Raw genomic sequence first — 24766 nt, 5'->3', positions numbered from 1 at the left:
TCTCTGTCCTGTCTCCCTCTCTCTGTCTCTCTGTCTCTGCCTCTCTGTCTCGCCCCCCCCCCCGCCCCCTGTGTGTGTGTGTGTTGGGGGAGGTGTTCAATACGGGGCAACAGGCTTGCCTGCGCTGAGGAGCCGGACCTGGGCGGTTCTCATGAGTGCAATTACCCGGACCAAGGTCCTAGGCCACACCTGCTTCTGCCTCCCGAGCCCCAGGTGCAGACCACATGGCATCGGTCCCAGAACCCGCCACCAACCTGGGCAGGACACCAGCAACTGGGTGAAGCTAGAAGCTACGAAATTAAAACAGGACTGGCTCCTTCCCAGCAATCTACACCCGGCTACTCGCCCACGCACGGGGAAGTTAGAATGCAGTGAAAACGCTGACAGTGCCCAGCACACTTCTGAGACGCAAGAGTTTGTAGAGCCTCCAAAGGGCCTGAAGACGCTTAAGGCCTTTTGTAGATCGCCGATTTGGTATCACCAGCGTCTGTTGCGTGAAAACTCGACCTTCCGTTTTCCTCTTCTCTATTCCCAGTCAGTCTTCCCAGTCTCTCTCAAGCCGCTTCCTTGGGCATGCTTCATTGGGCATTTTGCTCCGGTCCTCTGCTTCAACACAGAGACTCTTTTGAGGGAGCTATGAAGTGTTCACCAAGAATAAAAATGTCCTAACATATCCCAGAGGAACAAAGTTTATACTCATTTGCTCATCTCGAGTCACACACCATTTGGGGTCCTTCAACTTAGCTGTTCTGTTCACAGGCCCTGGGAGCGTGGCTGGAACCGCAGGGGTAAGTATGGGAGGGCGTGGCGTGGTAGCGATTTATAGGCTTCAATAGCAAGGGCAGAGACAGCCACGGAGTATTGATGCAGCCACAAAATTCCACCAAAGAAGGTTATCTCAGAAAAGACCTCCAGCTGTCCGGTCTGCACCCAACTTCCCACTCCTCTGTTCTGCTGAGGGCCCTGTTTGCTCCCCTTGCAACTCTGTTGTCTGTCCTTTCAGCCTGATACAAAGTAGACTCATCATTCAATCCCTACTCCTAAAAAATCTTCAGGGGTTGGGCGATTTAGAGGCACTATGCTGAGTGAATGTCAGACGCCCTAATTAGTCGCGTTGTCGGTTGAAGGCAATCAAAATGACTTTCTGCACACAGAAAAGATACCCTCGAAACAATGTAAACAATACCTCCCAGTTTCCCAGGCAAATCGAAGTTGTTTTGCATTTGAACAGTAGGGCTTCACAGAGGAAATGCCCCTTTGCCAAAACAGACCTGTAGAGTTAAAAATCATAGCTAAGACCGAGTTCGAAATTAGTTTTAATTTTATGAACTGATCTACTTTTTCCAAAACTTTTTTTTTTTTACTGTGGCTTAGCCATATTGCATTTTAATTTTTTTTCCTGCTATTGGAAACAACATCTTTCTCTAGGACCCAAGGATCCAGTAGACAGCAATCAAGAAGTAGGAAGGCAAATTTTGCCTGTAGTGATGTAAACTGAGCGATGCGATGCGATGTGATGCCTGAAGTAGAACACGGCTGGTAGAGCCACAGAGTATTATTCATTCAAGGACCACCCAACCATTAACAACACGCTTCTGTTTGCATTTAGTTAAAATCTCTATGTTTATTCCAGAAGCACGCTGATTTAAAGCAATATTTCTGCAGCTCACGATTAGTTCTGACTTGACATATTATTTAGTGAAAAATTGTAGAGACGTTTTGTAATGGAAGTAATGATGTTGAGGAACAAAAGGCCAAGCACGGAATAGAGTCGGGCCATAAGTGAGCTTCTTCAGGACAGGCAGCGCTCACAGCTCCTCCTTCCTAGTTACTTCAGAGGCAGCTGGGCCCACCTGCACCTTTAGTTACTAAGTAAAGGGCTTAGGAGAGAAAGTGGGCCTTTGAGTATTTGTCGTATCTCCATGGCTTGAATGTGTTCAGGGCCTTTAGGAAGACATTTGATCATAAAGGCTCTGCAATATCTAGAGTGGCTGAGTTACAAAATTGAGTTCTTTCTAGCTTACCTGCTCTGTCTTCTCCTGTGATGCCCTCCAGTATATCATGATTCAGCAGGAAGATTCTCACTGGATGCACTGCAAAAGCTGGAACTACGTTCCTGGACTATTCAGTTGCCAAAAATGTCTATTCTTTATTTTGTTATGGAAATCAAAATAGAGTAAGACAAAATCCCAAAGTAAACTCCTGACCCCCATCATCTTCTCCTTTTTAAGTCTGTATCAGACCAGTATGTGTCAACTTGTTTATTATTTTTTAAAGCAGAAGTTTACTTAAAGAAACATTTTTTAAAAACAGACTTAAAACAGTTAATAGAATGAAAAGCACTTTACCTAAGAAAGAGTAAGGCAAACCCAAGAGCACTGGTATAGGCTTCTCAAGGAAGAGTCTGCACAATTTGATTATTTTTAACTTTCTGTCCCCTCTGTACCTCCTTGATGCTAGAAGTTGAACACAAGGCAAGTTACATGCCCCAGCCCTGAGCCTGACCCCAGTTCCCCTTTTAAAACCAACTGCCTATTATTAATCTTTGTATTCACAGATCACCCTGTGTTACCAGCTGCCTTGACACTTACCAGTTTGTAGCTTGAAATGTGAACCCTGAGCACCTCAGGATATGACCTTACTTGGAAGCAGAGTTGTTGCAAACGTTATTAGTCAAGGTGAGGTCATGCCAGTGAAGAATAAGGATTCTGCTGAATGGTCTCTTTATTTTTAAAAAAGGAGTGTGGACTTAGCCTTGCACATGGGGAGAATGCTGTATAGGCATGCAGACAGCGATCGGGGTGATGTGTCTATAACCCAAGCAATGCCAGAGATTCTTAGCAAAGCACTAGAACTCAGGAGAGGCCTATGGCAGGTTCTCCATCAAAATGAATTTGGCCTCCAGATTGCAACACAGAAACCCTGACCGAGTTTCTAGCCTGTTTGTCCTGTCCTGCAGATTGCAGAATCAAGACTGAAGCATCAGTTCTTATTTGCATTTGTGAGCTATTGTCTTGTTTCCCAGACTTAGATTTTCCAGTGTTCCCAATTTCCTGAACCTTAAAATAAATCTTTCCAACACACACACACACACACACACACACCTCACATATATACACATGTATGTGTTTAAGTACTTGTGAAGGAAGTTGTTAACAATCTTGTCTCTTATGTTTATTGCTGTCTTGATAGTACCACAAACAGTGCTTACCCCTTGATAAAAGACTCCATAAATAGTCAGTGGTCAGATGAACTACAAATAAATAAAAATTATGCAGCCAGCGAGGGCCCAGGGTTCTTATGTAGGCTATAACAATAGATGAATCTTCAACATTTTGTGCTAACTGAAAAAAAATAAGATACAGGAAGACAAATATTGCAAGAATCCATTCATGTGAGTTACCAAGAACAGGCACATTTAGAGAGGCAGGGAGTAGAGTAGAGGTATTAAGGGACGAAGAGGTGGGAGAATAAGTTATTGTTGCATGGTCATAGAATTTCTGCTTGGAAAGAAGAAAGTTCTAGAAGCAGATAGTGGTAATGTGTACAAAACATGATATATGGGCCAAATGCCCCTGAATCGTATACCTAAAATGCTTAATATTGTGGAGTGTGTGATACTTCCATTTTACTGCAATGAACAAAACCACCTCTGAACTGCAACGGGATGGAAACAAATCTCAGTGGCAGAATGATCCATAGGATGTGCAAAGCCTGGGTCCATTCCTAGACTTGAAAATACAAACAAGCAAGAGAGTGAGCCAACTACTCCAGTCCACTGGCTCTATGATGAAGGCAGCAAGCTGAGCAAGGAAATACAAAATGTATAGTTTGGAGAGAGAAGGAGCTCCAAGAAGTGCAAAAGGAGATGACAAGCTTACGGAAAACCCTGATGCTATATGGATAAAGGGACTGGTAACCTCAGGCAAGAGCCCACCCCAAACAACGAAAAGGAATTAAAGAAAAGCTTAAACATGGGAGGAAACCAGTGAGAATAGAAGGCTGATGTAGATGCATTTGGGGGCAGTGTTCCAGTCCCAGCAAACAGCAAAACATGGTAGCTTTGGCCATGTCATTCTGGCTTTAGAGTCAAGGATCCAAGAAAAGGGTCCTGGAGTCTTCCTCCATGGGAAAAGAAAACCACTGAGGTCATTTATGTGTTGGAGGTGTCCCTTCATGGAAGTCCAGGGAGGCCCTCATGTGAGGCTGTGAAAGTGAAGTCTCCAAGATATGGAAGATGCCAGAGTCATGGGACACCTGTCGAGGAGAACTGCTAGCAGGATGTGCAACCACAACAAAAGAGTGTTGCGGTTAACAAAGCTGTGAGGAGCTGGAGATCTGAAAAGCACCATGACATCAGATGTAGACCTGGGTAGCTTAGTGCTTGCCCAGCTGGTTTTCGATTTTGCTTTGGACCAGGGTTTCCTCACTATGTTCTCTTTCCTCCCCTTTGGAACAGCAATGTGTATTATATGTCATTGTGTATTATAAGTATGTCGTCTGCCTCTTAATTTTTATTTTATAGGGGGTTGCAGTTAAGAGATTGCCATGAGTCTGAGAAAAGACTTCAAACTTTGGGCTTTTGAATACAGTTGAGACGTATAGCGTATGGGGGCTTTTAAAATTACACTGGATGCATTTTGTATTATGATATGGCTACCAGGCTATGGGGCCAGGAAGTAGACTGTTGTGGTTTGAGTAAGAATGGCCCCCCCATAGCTTCATATGTTTGAATGCTTAGGAAATAACACAAATTGACAGGGTTGGAGGTGTGGCCTGGTTGGAGGAAGAGTGTCTCTGGGGAGTGAGCTTTGAGGTTTCAAAAGCCTAAGCCAGGCCTGGTGGCTCTCTCTCCTGCTGCCTATGTATAAGGATGTAGAACAACCAGCTCCTTCTCCAGCACCAAGTCTGCCTGCCGTGCCACCGTGCTTCCCACCAGGATGATAATGAGCTGAGCCTCGGAACTACAAGCCAGTCCCAATTAAAGGCTTTCCTTTATAAGGGTTGCCGTCATCACTGGGCCTCTTTACAACAGTAGAACACTGACTAAAACACAAGGTCTTCATATGTAGTCTAGGCTGGTCTCACACTTACAACCCTGCACCCCAGCCTTCCAAATGCTAGTATTAGAAACATACACCACCCTATCCTACTTTGTCATTCTGTCAACACTCTTTATTCATGTCTTCTATTTTTTTCCCCATGAAGGCTTGGAATTCAAGGTGAATAAGAAAGGAAATAAGCATTTTTCATCATGGGGTGGTCAGTGAGAGGGCAGGAAGATTCTATATAGAACAAGCCAGGTAAGTAGATCATTTTAAAGGTTTTAGATGTATCCAAAAGGCAATAAAAATGTCACTAAAAAGCTGAAAGGAAGCAAGTGACATGATCTGATTGCTATTCTGTATACTAGTCTGAACTGGGCTGGGTGGGATGTGATGAGGCAAAGATGGCTACAGGAAAAAATGAGGCTTTACAGTGGTCTAGGTGAAAGATGATGATCTAAGCAGTAAGAGTAGTGAAAATGCAAAAAAAAAAAATTGGTGCAACTTTTAGAGGTGGAATTGATAGAACTTTGGGTGGATCAAATAAACAGAGGAGTCAAAGGGAAATTAGAGTTGATTTCTAGTGTCCCCTTCCCCCCCCCCCATTCAACAACTGGGTGGCTTGCTGAAATGAAGAAATTGAGAAAGAAAGGTTTTCGAGATGCCTATGAGTCACCTAATTGTAAATGTCAAGAAGTTTGCCCCAAGAGGGATTTGAGCTCAAAGTAGAACTGTGGTAGGAAGGAGATGTAAATGTGTCATTAGCACAGAACGGTGTTGAAAGCCGTTCCTTTGGAGGGTGCGGATTGGAAGGGAAGGGGGCATAAACACACTGAGTCAGCTTATGGAGCCTGAATGTTGTCCGGCTACAAATGAGCCATTGATAACGTTTAAGCCAGAAGTCAATATGATCAAGTCTGTATTTTAGAAAGATGTCTTTTCCCCTCTGGTGTTACTTGGAGGCAGGCATGGGTGGGAAAAGGGACACCAGATAGAAAGCTATTGCAATAATTTTTTGACATGTGATTATGACCTGATCTAAAAGTGATAAAAGGGATGGAAATAAATGAAGAGGTATTGTGGGTTCATTATGCAGGAAGTGTAGACGAGCGTGTTTTTGTCTTTCCACAATGTTAGAAATTTTTGAATAAAAATAAATTCACAAGGCACAGTAACTATAATGGCAGCAATTTGGCAAATAGTCCCTCCTAACTTAATAGGTTGGACAAGGTGAATACCGGTTCTGTTAGTCCAATCTCTCTCTCTCTCTCTCTCTCTCTCTCTCTCTCTCTCTCTCTCTCTCTCTCTCTCTCTCTCACACACACACACACACACACACACACAGCAATAACAGAGTTCAAGAGTTTTCAGGAGTGGGCTGACAACCCTGGAGAAGACTATTTCTCGCACTCTCAGCTCTCTGTGGTGGCCTGTAGTTCTGTCTAGGATTGAGGCCCATTGAGCTTTCCCCCTTCCACACTGGCATGTGCATTGGTGGTGTCCTTGTTTAGGTCACATTTAGGCATATACATACAAGCAATATTATATGGACTGAACAAGTTGTATTTATATTTAAGGAAAAAATGAACACATACATATACATGTGTGTATATATATATACATGTGTGTATATATATATACATATATATATATGTATGTATATATGTATTTCTGAAAGTGGAGAAAGGGGAGGATTGAGAGACAGGTTAGGTGCAAGCACTCTGAATACATATATATATTAACATCCATGAACCAGGTCCAAGAATTTATCAAACACTACAGATCAATGTTGTGGAAATTTTGGTTTATATGTAAACAGGTTTTTGTTTTAATCCCAGGGGTGGGATATGGGACCGATAGTTGTCTCCAGAGAGGGCACACAATGTTTGTCAGCTATGAACTACCTCATGTGGGGCATGGTGTTTGCTAGGGCTATAAAAGTCTGACGGGGAGGAGGAGGAGGAGGAGGAGGAGGAGGAGGAGGAGGAAGAGGAGAAGGAGGAGGAGGAGGAGGAGGAGGAGGAGAGAAAGAGAGAGAGAGAGAGAGAGACTGACTGGGAGCTCTGAGAGAGAAGATGGAGTCGGCTGCTGCTGCTCCCCCCTGCTGCTCCTGGTTGCTGTTGATGCAGTTTGATGAGAAGAAGTTAGAGATGTCCTGAAATGAGGATTAGACTTGCCCCAAAGAACCTGATGACCCTAAACAGCAAGAAGCAGCTAAGGAAAGCTATGCCTCCTCTCCCCACTGACCTTCTTTCTCCCCTACCTGGTGTTGGGGTGTTGGGAAGGATTGGAGTGCAGTAAGGAGGAAGAGATTTAGGGAACCCAAAATAAAAACAGATTTTAAAAATATGCCTACCGATCAAGTAAAAGCTATAACTCCCTCACCCAGGGAAGAAGAATGAAAACGGTCCCACACTAACATGCATCGGATTCCTGGGGTATACATCGAGAACTAATAGGTTTTTTTTTTCTTTTAAAAAAATTTTATTTATTTATACAGTAGTCTGCCTGCATGAGTACCTGCAGCCAGAAGAGGGCACCAGCTCTTATTATGGATGGTTATGAGCTACAATGTGGTTGCTGGGATTTGAACTCAGGACCTTCAGAAGAACAGCCAATGCTCTTAACCTCTGAGCCATCTCTCCAGCCCTGCTAATAGGTTCTTCAAGTGGCCTTTAGTGTTACTTGTCCCTCTACCTATTCCCTCCTTTACCCTTCTCTCCTGTCACCATTCCCATTTAATACTCCCAGCTTCTCCTTTATCATTCCATATTACTAAATGGTGCTTCCTCTTCCTAGGGACAGTGTTTCTGTGTTCCTTGGTCCTTTTCTAGGTACGTAGCTTCTGTTGTTATCTGGATTGTAGACACATATCAAAACTGTTATGAGCTAACATTAAAGAAAAATTCAGTATTTGTGTTTTGGCGTCTGGGTTACTTCACTTAGTGATTTTTTTCTTAGCCCAATCTACTTACCTGTAAATTACAGAATTTAAGTTTTTCTTAACAGCTGGTTAATTTTCCATTGTGTAAATGTACCACGTTTTCATAACTTATTCATCATTTGGTGGGCATCTAGGCTGTTTTCAATGTCTGGCTACTATGATTAGAATAGTAATAATCATAGATGAGCAAAGTATCTATATAGTAAGTTGTAGAATCTTTTGGGTATATGCTTGATTCAGCTTCCTGAGGAACCTCCACACTGGTTTCCATAGTGGCTGTACCACTTTGCTTTCCCCCCAGCAAAAATGGTATCCTTTGTTATACAGAAGCATTTCAGCTTGAAGGTTGCTTAATTGTTGGCTTAATGTCTGTGTTATCAGTGTCCTATTCAGAAAGTTCTTTCCTGTGCCACTGAGTTTAAGCCAAATCCCCATCTGTAGTGCATATTTTGAATTTTATTTTATTGAGTCCTTATGCCTTTTTCTCCCTTCTCCATCCCAATATGTTCCAACACCCCAATACCAGAGAGAGAAAGAAGGTTAGAGGGCAAAGGGGGTGGAGCTCATTATACTATTTCCTGCTGGTTAGGCTTGTTGGGTTCCTTGAGTCAACTCCAGTCTTTGTTTCAGGATATATCCAACTTCTTCTGGTCAACCGACATCATCAACAGCTAGGAGCAGCACCCCGGAGCATCAGCCTTCTTTCTCAGAGCCCTCCTCTCTCTCTGGGCTCTGGAATTTATTTCCTCTCCAGAGTCCTCAGAGTTAAGCTATCTGCAGCCCGCACAAGGCAAATAGTTTGCTGCTGTGGACAATCTGAATCAGCCCTATATCCCATACCTGGGATTAAAAGAAAAGCATGTTTACATAACATAACTGAAAATTTAAAGACACCAAAGTTTCCACTACACCCACCGTCTCTTTTATTATATTCAGGCATCTGGTTTCAGTGTGACGTTCTTGATTCATTTGCAGTTGAGTTTTGTGCAGGGAGATAAATATGGATTTATTTGCATTCTTCTCCAAGCAATTATCCAGTATACTAGAACTACTTACTGCAGATGCTATCTTTTCTCCAGTGTGTTGGCTTCTTTGGCAAAAATCAGATGATCATAGGTGTATAGAATTATGTCTGGGTCTTTAATTAAAATCTATTGATCAATATATTTTTATACTAATACCAAGCTATTTTTATTACTATGGCTCTGTAATAGAAGTTGAAATCTGGTGTGGTGATATTTCCAGATTTCTAAAATATTATTATTTAGGATTGTTTTTGCTATCTTGGGTATTTTGTGTTTTCTGGGAATTGAACTCAGGACTTTTGGAAGAGCAGCCAGTGCTCTTAACCTCTGAGCCATCTCTCCAGCCCTGAATTGTGTTGTGATTTTGATAGGAATTACATTGAATCTGTAGATTGCTTTTGGTAGGATGGCCATTTTCACTGTATTAATCGTACCAATCTATGGACATGGGAGATCTTTTTCTTGTGTCTTCTTTGATTTCTTTTTCAACATCTTAAATTTTTTAATTATACAAGTCTCTCACTTGATCGGTTAGAGTTATCCTAATGTTTTGTATTTATTTTGTTTTTGAGTCTACTGTCAAAGGTACTATTTGCCTTATTTCTCAGTATGCTTGTAATTTGTGTAGGAAGGCTACTGATTTTTGCATGTTAATTTTGTGTCCTGTTACTTTGCTGAAAGTACTTACATGTTTCTTGGTATGGTTTTTAGGGTCTTTTATGTATAAAATCATATCATCTGCAAATAAAGATACTTTGAATTCTTCCTTTCCTTTTTGTAGCCCCTTGATCTACTTCAGTTGTCTTATTGCTTAGCTATGACTAGAGATACTGTATTAAATTGTACACAGGGAGTAGATATCTTTGTCTTGTTCATGATTTTAATGTAAGTGCTTTGAATTCCTCTCCATTTAGGTTGATGTTGGCTGTGGGCTTGCTGTGAATGTCCCTTACTATGTGACATATGTTCTTTGTATTCTAGTCTTTCTAGGACTACCATGAAGGAACGTTGGGGTTTGTTAAAGACCTTTTCTACATCTAATGTAATGATCACAATTTTTTTGGTCTTTCAGTTTGTTTATGTGGTGAATTAAGCTTATTTATTTGCTTCTGTATCCATAAAGGATATTCTTTTTTGTTGTTGTTAGGTCTTGCTGTAGTTTTTGTATCAGGGTAATAGTGGTTTTGTAAAAAGAATTAACAAACGTTTCATCAGTGGCTATTCTGTGAACTAATTTGAGGAGTATTGGCTTTAGTTCTTTTTTTAAGGAATGGTAGAATTCTGCACTGAATCCACCTGATCCTGAGATGTTTTTTATGGTTGGGAAATTTTAAGTTACCAGATTCATTTCACTAGTGATTATGCATTTGTTGAAACTGTTTATTTTGCTTTGATTTAACTTGGTATGCTATGTATGTACCAAGAAATTTATCCATTTCTTTTAGGTTTTCCTACTTCGTGAAATACAGATTTTTGTTGTATGTCCTTATGATTCTCCAAATTAACTTTTTATCTGTTGTAATGTCTCTCTCTTCATCTATAATTTTATTCATTTTTATCTTCTCTGTGTTTTTTAGTTATTTTGACCAAACGTTTATCAGACTTGTTGATTTTCTGGAAGAACCAGCTCTTCATTTCATTGATTCTTTTGTTGGATTGTTTGTTTCTATTTTATTGATTTTAACTTCCTGTCTATTGTGTTATTCTAATGTGAGCCCTCTATAGGTTGTTGTTGTTGTTGTTTGTCTTGTGTAAGCACTTAGTGCCATAGTTTAATGAGCTTGCCTCTTAGAACTACCTTCATTGTGCCCCATTGGTTTGGGCATGTTATATTCTAATTTTCATTAGATTCTAAATAGTTGTTATTGTTGTTGTTGTTATTATTATTATTAATACAGTGCTCTGCCTGCATGTACATCTGCATGCCAGAAGAGGGCAACAGATCACATTATAGAGCCAACATGTAGTTGCTGGGAATTGAACTTTGGTAGAGCAGTCAGTGCTCTTAAATTCTGAGCTATCTCTTGAGCCTCCTCTAAATAGTTTTTAATTACTTTCTTAATTTCTGTTTTGCCTAAATTTACATTCAGTAGTAAGTTGTTCAGCTTCTATAAGTTTGTATACTTTTGGTGTTTTTTTTCTTTTTCCTGTTGTTATCCAGCTTTCATCAATTGTGATTGGGTAAGATGCAGGAGGTTATTTCAATTTTCTTATATCTGTTGAGTCTCACTTTATGTCTTAAGATGTGTTTAATTTTGGAAAAAGTTCCATGAACTGATAAGAAGAAAGTATATTTTTTTAGTGTTTAGGTGAAATATTCTTTTAGGTCCAATTTGTTTATGATGTTACTTAGCTCCAATATTTCTCTGTTTAGTTTTTGTTTTGATAACTTGTCTATTGGTGAGAGTGGGTCACAGAAGTCACTTGCTATCCCTGTGTAGGGGTCAGTATGTGATTTCAGCTGTAACAGTGTTTCACTTATGTACTTAGTATTTATTTTTCTATCTGGCACATAAATGTTAAGGATTTTAATATCCTTCTGGTAGATTTTACCTTCAGTGAGTATGTGGTACCCTTTTTCTACCCATTCTGTTTAGTTTTGGCTTGAAGCCTATTTTGTCAGATATTAACATGACCATTAACCATTAACATGACCTGCTTGCTTTTTGTGTCCATTTGCTTGGGGTACTATTTTCTATCTTTTTATCCTAAGATAATGTCTGTCATTGATGATGATGTATGTTTCCTGGGTGCAGCAGTAGTTTGGACCGTATTTTCTTCTCCAATCTATCAATCTGTCTCTTCTTATTGGGAAATTGAGAACATTAGTATTGAGGATTATTAATGAGCATTGTTTATTGATTCTTGTTATTTTGTTGTTATGATATGAGGTTTCCCCCTTTTACTTACTACTCTTGAATTATTTATTCCTTGTGTTCTCTTTGATGTAGTTAACCTCTTCAGACTGAAGTTTTCTGTCTAAAATGATTTACAGTCTAATCTAACAATGACAGCCTATGAGTGAGAATCCAAGCATCCAGAGTTTTTCAGTCTACAAGGCTAGATATCTCAGCTTGGATTCAGTACATGCTGGGATCCCTAAGAAGTAGCCTCTAGTGCCCATGAAGGAGTGGACTTGTTAGCAAGGTGAGAGCAAGCAGACAAAGAGCAAAAGCTTCTTTCTTCCATGGTTTTATATAGACTTCTAGTAGAAGATGTGGACCAGATTAGAAGTGGGTTTCTCTAGTTCAAATGATCTAGATTCAAGGTCTGTCTTCCTACTTCAAAGATCTGGATTAGAAGTAAATCTTCCCATGTAAAATTAAGCAAAAATATCTCACAGGTGCACCCTCCATTTTTGGGTTTTTCCAGATGGAGTTAAGTTGGCATCCAAGAAGAGCCTTCAGATCATATGCCTTTTGTAGAATTGGATTGGCAAACAGAAATCACTTAAATTTGCTTTTATTGTGCAATTTTGTTTTATCCATCTATTGGGATTGATAGCTCTGCTGGGTATAATAGTCTGGGTTGGCATCTGTGCTCTCTTAGAGTTTGCAGAATATCTGTTCAGGCCTCCAGAGTCTCCATTGAGATGTTGGATGATACTCTATTCTAATGATTCTGTCTTTATATGTAACTTGGTGTTTTGCTCTTCCAGCTTTTAATATGCTTTGTTTTGTACATTCAGTGTTTTGACTACTAAGTGTCGAGGGAAATTTATTTTCTGGGGCTTCTTGCTGTTCTGTATGCTTCTTGTACCTGCAAAGACATCTCTTTATATTAGGAAACATTTTCTCTAAGACTTTGTTAAAAAATACTTTTTGTACCTTTGACCTGGGTTCCTCGCCTTCCTATTTACCTATTATTCATGGATTTGGTTTGGGGTTGTATAAGAAACATGTTCCTTCTCTGGAGAGCTAGACAGTAAGCAGGATTTCTCCATGACCTCTGCTTTGGTTCCTGTCTCTGAAGTGCCTGAGATAATGCTTTCTTGTCCTGATTTTATTCCATTTTGTGCCTGCTCAGGTGTTTTTATTCCCTAAGCCTCTGAACAGTTACATCCATCTTGGCAATATATTTTAGAGTTTCCATGACCAGACACAAAATGAAAAAATCTGCTGAATGTATGGCCAAAATAAAGTTGCCAAATATTATTGGGAAAAGTCATTGTGTTTTTTACCTTTGTAAACACTGTGCCCATGAGTTTGGTGCTGAGAGTTTTTTTGCGGGGACAAGAGTCTGCTTTCAGTGTCTGATGTAAATAAGACTTCAATTTGGCTTTATATGCACCATAGCCTGTAACTTTCTCACCTGGATTATCACACTATTTCCCTCGTTGATAGAATGTAATATGAGAGTTGTAAAATGAAATAAATACTTTCGTCCCCGTACAGCAACGGAAACCCTATCTAATACAGAGACCTTGGCTTCCTTTTCCATACAACAAGGCACTCAGGGAGGATGATTTCTAGGACTTCTTTTAAAAAATAACTGATTTAATTTTATTTTATGTACGTTGGTGTGAGGGTGTCAGAGTCCTTGGAACTGATGTTCCAGACAGTTGTGAGCTGCTATGAGGGTGTCATATCCCTTGGAACTGAAGTTACAGGCAGTTGTGAGCTTCCATGTGGGTTCTGGGAATTGAACCTGGGTCCTTTGGAAGAGGAGACAATACCCTTAACCACTGAGCCCTCTCTCTAGCTCTGATTTCTAGGACTTCTAACCAAATCACTTTGTGGTTTAGAATGGCTAAGTCATGCCAGTCTCCAGAGTACTCTCTTGAATACACACTCATAACCCAAAGCCTAGCCTTGCTTTAGAGAAGTAGAATAGAACAGGGGCCAATCTGCCTCCTCGGGCCTGTGCTCCAGAGCAATTTTTCTGGCCCTTCTGCAGGCCTCTTAATGAAATCACTTGCAGCCTCCTGGCCTGTTCTTGCTTCTGGCCTAAGAACACTGTTGTGCATCCTCACCCTTCCCGCCCACCGCCCATGGGTGATTTTTTTTTTTCTGTCATTGTCTTCTTTAATCATTCTGTGACTTTCAGCTCTTGTTTTTTTCTAGGATGAAGTTGAGTGAGTTCATATGGCAGCCAAGAGCTGTGGTAACTTGGATTTGGGTCCATTTTTCTTTCATTGTTCCTTTGAATGCAAAGCCCCAGTCTGACTAATACTCCTTCAGTTTCTAAGTTTTGTTTGTTCTCACTCCTGGGAATTTATCTTCTGTTCCTTCTCCTGGACATTTCTCAGTCTGCCCCCTTTTCATTTTCTCTGAGTTATCTCCTATTTATTCTTCATGGCCCAGCATAGTTCATTTCTTTCAGGAATGTGCTCCTGAACGGGTTAGCTGTCTGCTGGGCTTTCTCTTACCACACATTTACTGCTGTGTTAGATCTTTGTTTCCTCATTAGATTATAAACTTACTGTTATGATTTAAAAAAAATAAGAAAATAAGATGATTAGATAATAAGATGCCAGGCAACAGATATTATACTATATGAGGTTTATTAAGTTAGCATGGGGGGAGAAGGAAAAGGGGAAAGGGTACCCCAGAGAAAGAGAAAGAGAGAAAGATAGAGTATGAGGTAGAAAGAATAGAGGGAGAAGGAGTAGAGAGAGACCATGAGGAGAGTTTGTCCTTTTATATATCCCTGCGCAGGGCGACACCCCGTGGCAGGTAGGCAATGACATCACAGGTAGGCAGACTGAAACAGAATGCTAACACTGCCAGTGTCATGATTTTTGCCATATTCAGCCTCTTGTCTTAAAGACTTAAACAATAGTAGAATAAACTGTGCATGTGTTGAATCTTTGTTAACTGGTTGAACTTAGAACTGATATGATATGGAGTTGATAATTGTTGGCCATGATAATAGTCAGGTAAGGTTTCATTATACTAAGAAGCGTTTGACATTCTTCTGTGTGTTTTGTGTGTGTGCATTAAGCATCTTCTTCAGTTGCTTCTCTGCCCTAGCTTTGAAATAGAGACTCTCACTGAATCTGGAGCTCACCAATTCGCTAGACTTGCTGACCAGTGAGTCCTAGGGATCCTCCTGTTTCTACTTCCTCAGTGCTGGGATTACAGGAGTGTTCTATGAGGGCCTAGTTTGCCCGTCCTTTACATGGGCGTTGGGGATGCAAGCTCAGGTTCTCATGTTTGTATAGCAAGTACTTCACTAATTGAGCCATCTTGCCGGCGCCCTGTTTGAAGCTCACACACGTGCACGCGCGCGCGTGCGCACACACATACACGCACACAGACACAGAGACACAGACACACACACACACACACACACACACACACGGGGGGTGGGGTGGTGGTGGCTAAAAGTAATGCTTCTCATTTAGAATTAGGGCATTTGAGACAGTCTCACCATGCAGCCCAGACTGGCCTTACCTTACTGTCCTCTACTTCAGTATCAAGAGAACTTGGATTGTAGGCATGACTCACCATGCCCATAATCATTTAGCAGCAGATATGTCTTAAAGCACTGTAGTTCATATCCCCTCCCCCCAATTGCAGCATATCAGAGATTTGGATGAGCAAGCCTCATGGGTAAGAGGTTTATCATAATGGGTATTCAGAAACGGCCTGATGCCAAAGGGAACACCTCTTTGTCCCCATGGCCTCAGGCTGGATCTCCCAATTACATTCTGGTGCACCCAGAAAATCAACAAGCAAGATGGCAAGAACAAGGGAAGACTTTGTGCGCAAAGTGGGGGGAACTTGCAGGAGGGCTCAGAAAGGCTGTCGGGGCTTCATAGCTTTTGCAGTCAATTATTCCAATAAAGTGAGCTTTGTGAAGCCTTACTTGGCCAGCTGTTCTCTAGTTTTCTTCCTCTTCTGGCCTGGCTGCTGGAAACATTTGTAAGCAGTCATTGATTTCTTTGAGTTGGATGCAACTGAATTAGAACGCTTTGCTTAGCATTTGGAAAGGGCTGTTTTCTCTTGGCAAAGCTGGAGGTTGGTACTGTTTTGAAATGATGCATTTTGTAAGCCACTCAGGATTCGCAACTTACATCATCTTCTTTTAGAGCACATGAGTGTCTGAAAGAAGTTTTTAAAAACAATCTTAATTTGAAGAAGTCAAGAATAAAAAGGTTACACATTATGGTGGGGATGAAGCAGGGAAACAATTTTTTTTCTACGAATATATTGATTAATTAGTGTATACTGGGTTCCTACTATGTGCCCAGTAAGCAAAAAAGCCACTTGTTATGAAGTTTCTGGAGAGGAACCCAACACATTGGCTTACAGCAGTTCCCAGGAACTCATGGGAATATATATATCAATATATTATTAATTTATTATCTATTAAATATATATATTTAATATATAATATATATATAATATATATAAAGTTTCCTCCAATGCTGGGGATATAATCCAGAGCCATGGGCAAGTAAGGCAAGCATTATGCAACTGAGCCACACCCCACCGTGAACATTTTTACATATTTACCTCATTTGATTACTTTTCAAGACAACATATTAAAATGTACAGTGGGTGTTATTATTGCCTTAATTTTATAGGTGGTTAAACCAAGACTCAGAGAATGAGTCTTAGATGTGAATAAACTTAGATGTGAATAAAAAACCCAGTTCTTGCACTTCCAAAGACATTATTCTGGATGTAGCCTTACTTCTTTGTTGTAGTTTGTATCAAAAGGGTGCTCACTGCACAACTTCTTCTTCTTCTTTTTTTCTTTGTTTTTGTTTTTGTTTTTGTTTTTTGTTTTTTCAAGACAGGGTTTCTCTGTGTAGCCTTGGCTGTCCTGGACTCACTTTGTAGACCAGGCTGGCCTCGAACTCACAGCGATCTGCCTGCCTCTGCCTCCCGAGTGCTGGGTGAACAATTTCTTAGGTGCTTCACAAAAAGGTATTCTTAAGTAATCAAAATTAAGGGAGGACAATTGAATTTTGAGTTTTACAAGCTGGGAGTCACACAATATTTGAGCCTCCACGAGGTGTCGCCATTTAGTATTCTTTTTTTTTTTTTTAACCTTTTTCTTTTTCTTTCCTTCTTTGCTTTAGAAAAGAGTCAGGTGACTCTGGGAGCCATTATTGCAATGGCAGGGTGTGCAGAGTTGTGTGCCCAGAAGCAGCAAATGAGATTGCATCTTGACTGGGGAGAAGGAATTTGAAAATGTAGTGAGGCCTCTACCCTGTCCCCAATTCCTAACATGCAAAAGCATTCACTTTTAATTTTCCCTTGTTATTTCATATAAACAGTAGCTCGTTTCTGATAGATAAGGCAGGCTGACTTGTAAAGTGGCTTTTTTCCAAAACTGCTTAGAAAATGAGGACCTTGCAAAGTAGAGAGCAGGCCACAGGATCAGCAAACTTTCTCTTTAAGCAACAGAAGAAGCCACCGGTGGCAGACACTGTCAATAAAGCATGAAGACCATGAAGTAAAATATGAAAATGGATTAAGACATTGCTTGAAAGGCAGGAGCAAAGTGTTTAATATCAACTTCACATGTTTCTGAAAGGTGCAACTGAGATTTTGGACTAGAATAGAGTTTGGTTCTGAGGCAGGGCTGGAAATAGCTCCAAGTTGTTCTCTCTCTCTCTCTCTCTCTCTCTCTCTCTCTCTCTCTCTCTCTCTCTCTCCTTCCCCCCCCCCCCCCGTGTGCTTAGGTATCTTGTTGGATCTACCTGACCTCTCATAAGAGAACAGAAAAGCTTACACAAATACCCCATAACCCACCCATGCCCTATATGGAGCGCGTGTGGTCTATAACTCTAGGCCTTATTTGGAGAGCACCCATTCGTGCATTGTTTGTCAAATGCAGGGAACACCAGGAAGACATGTGGAGTTTTCTTTTAGTCATGATCATAAAGCTTATGAACAATAGAACTGAAATGCAAGAAACCAGGTATCCAAACCAGGACTTGGTGTGATAGAAGAAAGACAATTTTAAGGTTTTCAGAATGTATAGAGGGAGAAGGAATAACCCAGGACTAGAAACCAGCTCCTGCTGTCCCAGCTTTTCTCTCCTGGGAATCTGAGATGAAAACGTGGAGATGGAGCTGTGTGTGTGTGTGTGTGTGTGTGTGTGTGTGTGTGTGTGTGTGTGAGAAGTGGTCTTTTGATCACATTCCATATACTCATGAATTTTATTTCCTAGTCACATGGATGTCTTTTTCTTTTCTTTTCTTCTTCTTTTTCTTCTTCTTCTTCTTCTTCTTCTTCTCCTTCTTCTTCTCCTTCTTCTTCTCCTTCTTCTTCTTCTTCTTCTTCTTCTTCTTCTTCTTCTTCTTCTTCTTCTTGTTTTGAGACAAGTTCTCACTGTGTAGCCATCACCGGTCTGAAAGTTGCTAATGCAGAGGATGGTGGCCATAAAAGCCCAGAGATGCACTTGCCTCTTCCTCCCAAGTGCCAGGATTGAAGGTTACACCACCTTGCCTTGCCATTCATATGCATTTTAAGCAGATAATTAAAAATTATGTCTAGTTTATATGTCTATGATTTTAGTTCATCTGCAGTTTTATTTTGAATGGATATCCTTAGATCGACCTGACACTTGAAAATGAAGCCTGGGAATCTTTATTGTTTCAAGTTCAAAAATCATATGAGGAAAATATATTCTTAAGGGAAAAAACATGGTTTGCTACATAAGCAATGTCAAATTAAGTCAACAATATTGTCTGTGATTCGGGTTCCATTGTGTACATGACTTGGCAACATATTTGCTTCACTTTTAAACTTCCTTTTCTAGTCATTTTAAATAAGGTTGCTGTAAAAGTCATCCCAAAGCTACAATATGGCATATGTCTAGCATCCCAGCACTGGGGAAGCAGATTTTCAGTGCCAGGGATTATTAGAACCCAGCCTGAGCAACACCAGACCCTGACTTACTACTGCTCCAAAATGAACTATCCTGTGGAAGTTTTGGAAATAAACTCTCAAGTGACTTAAGTTTGATCTGAATTATGTTTATCCACAGAATGAAAGTAGTTTCTCTATAACCTATATCAAGTTTGATCAAGAAGCTCCAGTAAAAAATTCTCTATATCACACAGTGTAGTTTTCTAAGGTGTTTGTAAAGATTTTATTGTAATTGAATCTAAAAGCCTCTAGACAGGCACTCTGCCACTGAACTGTGTGTTTCCAGGCTTTTTTGTTTGGGTTTGTAATTTAACAATGCTGTCTGTTACAGCAGAGGAAGGCGTTGTAGAAGCCTTCCCTGGCTGGGGCAGCAAGGACATGAAACTGCCTGCTTATATCTGAGTGGGTCAGGATGCAGAGACGAGAGTGTGTCGGCACTCAGCTACGCCCACAAGATAGTGTCACCCACAATCAGTTCATCTTTCCTGGCAACCCCCAAGTATGTCTGGTGTGATTCTCAGCCCAGTCAAACTGATGTGAAGATTAACCATCGCAGTGTTCCCATCAGAATCTCAAACGGGGCTTATCGATGCTTCAATGTGGGGTTTCATCGGAGGGTGTGGCACATGTTTATGTGTGTATTAATGTTTACTGGTACCTTGGGTTTCTCTAGGTTTCCAGCCGCTTCTGCAATTAGACTGGCTACGGGCCCAGTTCTGATCATGGAGTACAGATGAGTAAAGCCATGGGATTCACCTCCCCGTGATAGCTTAGGTCTTGAGTCGCTATAGCACAATACAGCCTCTCTGTCAGACACAAACAGGTTGTCTGAGCTGGGCTACACCCTGACAGCATTTTCTGCTGCTGCCAGAGAATACGATAGACTGGATACTTTAAAAAGAGAAAGGAAGTGTATTTGGCTCACGATCTCAGAGGCTAGCAAATCCAAGGACAGAAGGGCGTGGCGCTGGCCCGTGCTGTGCTGCATTATGGTAGAAGATGGAAAGGTGAGGGCAAGCTAGTAAGAGAGGCAGGGAGGGGAGCCAAAGGTACTGTTGGAACAAACCTCTGTTGCGAAAATCAGCTCACTCCTGTGACAAGGACATTGATTGGTCATGGGTACACCCTCATGACCAATCTTTTCCTGTTCAGCTCCATGTCCTAACAATGTCACCCTATGGATTAAGTCTCCATTACGTAGTTTGGGGAACACACCCAAACCGTAGCAGCTAAGTACTTGATGTTATTTTTGTATAAGTTGTTTTATCCTTAAAACTGTTTTCTATTTTTATTTTAAATTAAAACATGGCAATTTTGTGTAATTATAAGGTGCTGCAGTATGATATTTTGATTCATAAATACACGTTAAACAGTTAAATCATCAAGCTTATTTACAAGCTTCATCTCACCTATTTGTACTTTTTGGGGTATAGAGAATGTTTATGATAAACAATTTAACTGTGGTCACCATACTATGTGACAAACAGAGCCCATATATATGTGTTGCACACTGTCCTTTGACCAACACTTGTCATCTTCCCTAGCTTCCCTGCCCCCATGATTTGTCTTGGGTTCTGTGATCTAGAAGCTGAATAACTGAAGACCATTCTTTTTCTGTTCTCAAGCTTTTGTCTATGCTGCCCGTCCGAGGAAAACAATATAAGCATGATTATGGACAGCTCACGGCCCTGGATCTGCAGCCTTTTGATCACATCCAACTCTGCCTCAGTCGGATTTATTACAAAAGGCCTGGACTACCTGAAACTACGCAGGCTGCACATGGCAGGCAGAACGCAACAAAAAACACAAAATAAGCCTTCCCTAAATAGGTCCAAGAATGTCAGAAGAGTTAAATTAATTGCTATGAAGTCATTTCCAGAGGACTTTTGGAAGGAAAAGATGCAACTTTGTGCTCCGTTAGTTCACCCATTGTCAGGGAGAAGTAGAACAGAATATTATGGTGCCTACAGAAGGCATTAATGGTGATTTCCTGGATGGCACCATGGTAATTGATTTCTTGCGAAGGTGTTTTTCCTGTCTTCTTTCTTCAATATTTTCCTTACACAAAGCACTATGGTTTTAGTAGCTCCCTTTGGAGTCCTGAGAGTTTATTTTTCTCCACTCACTGCTTAAAATCTCAAAATAAGTGTCTTCTCAGCTGTTCAAGGAGTCACACGGGCCTGTAAGAAGACAGCATTTAGTCCTGGAAAGCTATTGACACTGGAATGAGGTGACATATGATGTTAAAGGAAACAGCTCTTCCGCCTCATCCCTGACTATATTTATTACTGTGAAAGAATCCATGTGCACACAATAGACATCTATATTCAGATATGGAGGTCTCACTAGGCTGGCTGTGATGGTGTCTCTTTCTCTCCTTTGGAAAAATGTTGACCCAGGATATATCTGGCCACCCATTTGTTCTCTTTGTCACAAAGGGAAACAAAAATGTTAATGAAGGAAAAAAAATCTGATGAAGATAAGAATGTGAGGGTGTATGTCTATATAAAGTAGTAAGGTGCCATGTTGGGAAATTTGTAATTGATTCATGGAGAAAGACTCATTAAGAATGCTGCATTTGGGGCTGGAGAGATGGCTCACTGGTTAAGAGTACTGGCTTTTCTTCCACAGGGCGTTGCTTTAAATGCTAGCACTCACATAGTAGCTCCTAACCCTCTATAATTCCAGTTCCGGGGGATTTAACACCCTCATATAGACATAGTTGGAGGCAAAACACCAATGTTAAAAAAAATGCTGTATTTAGCTAGGCATGGTAGCACATGCCTATAATCCTAGCACTCTGGGAGGCAGAGACAGGGGGACTCTCTATGAGTTTGAGGCCAGTCTGGTCTGCAAAGTAAGTTCAGGATAGCTAAGGCTTCACAGAGAAACCCTGTCTCAAAAAATAAATAAATAAATAAATAAAATAAAATAAAAATAAATAAAATTTAAAAATGCTGTATTTAAAAATATAAGATCACATTTATTTTTCTTCTTTTGAGACAGGTTTTTGAATGTATTAAGTCGTGTTAATCTCTCCACTATCACCCAGTGAGAAGAAGACCACTACCACAATTTTGAGCCAAATTTGAAGCAAACTTTAACTAAATTCTGGACAGGATAATGGACTCTGGCCAGGTCTATTCCTGGGTTCTCAGAAAACAGCCTTGAGTCACATTTTGCAGAAGCTTTAAAGGGCAATCCCATAAGGCCATGCATTTCCTATCAGGCCCAATCAGATGCAAGCATATATGCTGACTTATTTCCTGCTTCTGTACCTCCCACCTAAATGTGACCACGCCCATCCAGTACCGTTGGGTGAAACAAGCGCATATAGGAAAATGAAAACACGTGGCTTTATTATCTCCCATAAACAATAGCCTGTAGCATTTCAGGAAGTATCTTTGGGCAAGGGGCTTACAGGTTGGAGGTATTTTTGCTTCTTGGATCTCTTAGAGTAATTAAAACTTAAAAAATATAACCTTGGCTTGCACAGTAGCCAAGGCTGGTCTTGAACGGCCTCCACCTCTACCAAGTGCTGGTTCACAGTTACTTAGTCTTTTTCTCTGCGGCTCTAAGGTCTTGATAGTTGGCTAGGCATGGTACCCAACACCTTTGATTACTGTACTCAGGAGGGAGAAGCGGGCAGACTTCTATGAGTTCAAGACCATCCTGGTCTATGCATTGAGTTTTAGGCCAGACAAGGACTATATTGTAAAAGTCTGCTTAAAAAGGAGAGGAAGAGGAAAAAAAGAAAAAAGAAAAGAAGAGAGAAAGAAAGAAAAGGACCCTGGAACTTCTGAAGGGAGCCTCATTAAGATTCTCGAAGAAAAAAAAACAAACTCCTAAGTCTTAGGAAAGATGTGAAATTTACCAGACGTACAAGGGGGCTCCCTCATGAGGGTTCATCACAGTCAGGGCTACAGAGGAGAGACTCAGAGCAGCCAAGCTGCCTGAAGGAGTTAGTCCCGCAGTAAGCTGGAGGGGGGTTCAGACTTCCTGAGCTGGAGTAGGCTTCTGATGCTGCCACTGTGTTTGAGTTGTTCTTGCTCCTGTAAGTAGCCCCTCACCAATAATTCTGTAACTAACCCCAATAAACTCCTTGGTTCATCTAATGGGCCTTCGGTGGTATTATGACTTTGGTCTGTTTCTTATCTGGGATGAATGGGTGTTGCTGTTGGCAGTTCCCCAGGAATAGCAAACATATCAGGTATATAGCTTACTTTGTATTTTTTTCTTTTATGTGTGTTGTATGTGTGTGTGTGTATGTATATATATGTATATATATATGTTGTATGTCCATAAGTGTGTGGGTACATGTGATGTGGAAGCCAGAGGAGGATATTGATTACCCTCTACTTCATTCCCTTGAGGCAGGGTCTAGCACTGGACAAGAAGCTCATCTGGTTCGGCTAGGCTGCCTGGCTGGTGACTTCCTGGAATCTGCCCCTCTCCACCATCTAATGCTGAGGTTACAGGAACATGGTACCACGCTCAGCTTTTATGTGTAGCCAGGGATTCAAATGCAAGGCTTCATGCTTGCACATTTAGCACTTTTACTCACTGACACATCTTCCCAGCCCGCAGTCTGTTTTCTAAATTGCTTTTGGCAACTATTAGTTTATTGTGGAAATCAGTCAGAAACTCCAGATTCATGTCAACACTCATGTGATTTCCATATGTAGCCAACAGTATTTCCAAACTTGTTTTTTTACTTCTAAATCTGGTTTGACAACCTCAGTCTATTGACTTAATGACGTTGGGCAAGTATGCAAAGGAAAAGACCAACCAGAAAAGCCACAATAATAAATGTACGCAGCAAGCATGTCAGTGACATTAATCTAACCTGCCTGTGGAATGTATTTACACTCCACTGTCTGTAATCAGTTCAAATTCACAAGAAATTGCTAAAGACAATAAAGTGCACTGTGGCGATTCAGTTTATACCTATGAAGATTGCATAACTACAGTTCAGTATCAAAACCAGGAGATCAGCATTGGCACAGTTAATAGTGCTTACTCAGATCTCCCCGGTATTACATGCACTTGTGTGTTTGGGAATGTATGCATGCAGCTATGTGAGGTTTGTACCACAAGTCTAGATTTGTGAATCAGCAACTACAATCAAGATGTGCTGTCCCGGGTCTGCTTTTCCCCTCCGGTATCCAGGCACCACTGTGCTGGACTGGAGGGAATGAAACTTAGCTGGGGCAGGAGGGTTAGGCAGGATCTTGGTCGGTGTGAATGCAGGAGAAACAGCCTCCTCTAGAGATGGTTTCCAGTGAAACAGCTCTCTTTATTGGGGAGGAATCAGTGGCTATTATAAACCTTGGGGGATTGGCTAGGGGTATTCAGGGTGAGTGTACATCATTGGCTCAGGATGCTTTGCTTGCATGAAGAGGAATCCCAGGTGTTTGCTGGACATATCCATATAAGGAGAGAGGAAGTTCAACCTGGAACCTGGCCACCAGGCTACATGACTACCTCAAGGATGGCAGAGGTAGGGGTCACAAGGCTTACATGAGCTAGGACATGCAGACCCAGAGCAGAAAGGAAGCAGTCCTACTCCTGGTGGTCTTAGGATGAGACTTTCGAGGTTTGGACACATCTCAACTTCACTCTTGCTCTAGAAGGCTCTCCCTATTTGCACGGTTTTCCTGGACCCACATTGATGTGCCACGGCAAGGCTCCCACTAATCCGATCTTCACTTCTTTCTAGCTGTACCCACCACTCTGCCTTCATTCTGAACAGTAACTAATCTAGTCTCCATCTCTATGATTTTATTTCAAGAATGGGATGATCTTTGGGCATGAGTCACAGAGCGTTGCCTTGAGATCTGTAAAAGTTGTATTGCATCAAAAGTTGCTTCCTGCCCCCACTTGCCACTGGTGGCCTCACGCCTACTCCTACTGCAGCCCCAC

At 41.1% G+C, this 24766-nt stretch overlaps 1 long non-coding RNA gene across 1 annotated transcript; it reads left to right on the top strand.

Moving 5' to 3' along the window:
• The first annotated feature begins 2557 nt into the window (after positions 1 to 2557).
• Positions 2558 to 22957, top strand: LOC311600750. The gene is made up of 3 exons (XR_014780351.1): positions 2558 to 2678; positions 5209 to 5303; positions 20470 to 22957. It is a non-coding gene; the product is annotated as an uncharacterized lncRNA (long non-coding RNA).
• The last annotated feature ends 1809 nt before the right edge of the window (positions 22958 to 24766 follow it).

The sequence above is a fragment of the Acomys minous genome (genome assembly GCF_964271855.1).
Source record: "Acomys minous genome assembly, chromosome: 1".
Classification (NCBI taxonomy): domain Eukaryota; kingdom Metazoa; phylum Chordata; class Mammalia; order Rodentia; family Muridae; genus Acomys; species Acomys minous.
This window is presented reverse-complemented; position numbering and strand designations above follow the sequence as displayed.